We start from the raw sequence: 760 nt of genomic DNA on the forward strand, positions 1-760 counted from the left end.
TCCCGCGCTCCCTGGGGGGTGTGACCCCGCGCTCGCTGGGGGGTGTGATCCCATGCTCCCTGGGAGGTGTGATCCCATGCTCCCTGGAAGGTGTGAGCCCATGCCTGTTGGTGATGAAGAGGTGCAGCTCCCCAGTGGGGAACAAGCAGGACCCGGCCCTGGGAGGCATGGATTCGGGAAGGCCCTGGAGGCCTGCACGAGGCAGTGAGAGCTAGGAGGTGGTGTCCACACTGGGAGCTGGGCCCACACAGTGGGCACGGGGGTTAAGCATCAGTGAAGTTCCGGGGGTCAGGCAACTGTGCCCTCCCGATGGCCCTGGAGCAGCTACGAAAGCTTCCTGCTCTCCCCTCTTCCCCTTCTCCAACCGACTCCCAAATGCAGATGCCCCCGGCCCTCCTGGGCTGTCAGAGTCTGGGGACATTCACTAGGACAGCCCTGGGCAGCTCAAAGGAGCACTTTGGCCTGGCGCGGGCCAGCTCCAGGGACGCCCCTACCTTCCTCCTCATGCATGGACGGGGTTTCGTCACCAAGACATCTGCAGGACAGGAGCGGGGCCACATGGCCACAGTGCCCCTCCATTCATGGGTCCTACGTGCAAATGGGCAGACAGGAGCTCTGAGCCGCAGATTCCACGAGGCCACATGGGGCACTGGTGGTGCCTGAGCCTGGGTCGCTGAGGCAGCTGTCCTCAGCCCATTCTCACCAGGCCACAGCTGTCAGTGGGGAAGCGTGTGTGCACGCGTGTGTGTGCTCCTGTCAG

The sequence above is a fragment of the Piliocolobus tephrosceles genome, chromosome 14, assembly GCF_002776525.5.
Source record: "Piliocolobus tephrosceles isolate RC106 chromosome 14, ASM277652v3, whole genome shotgun sequence".
NCBI classification, from domain to species: Eukaryota; Metazoa; Chordata; class Mammalia; order Primates; family Cercopithecidae; genus Piliocolobus; species Piliocolobus tephrosceles.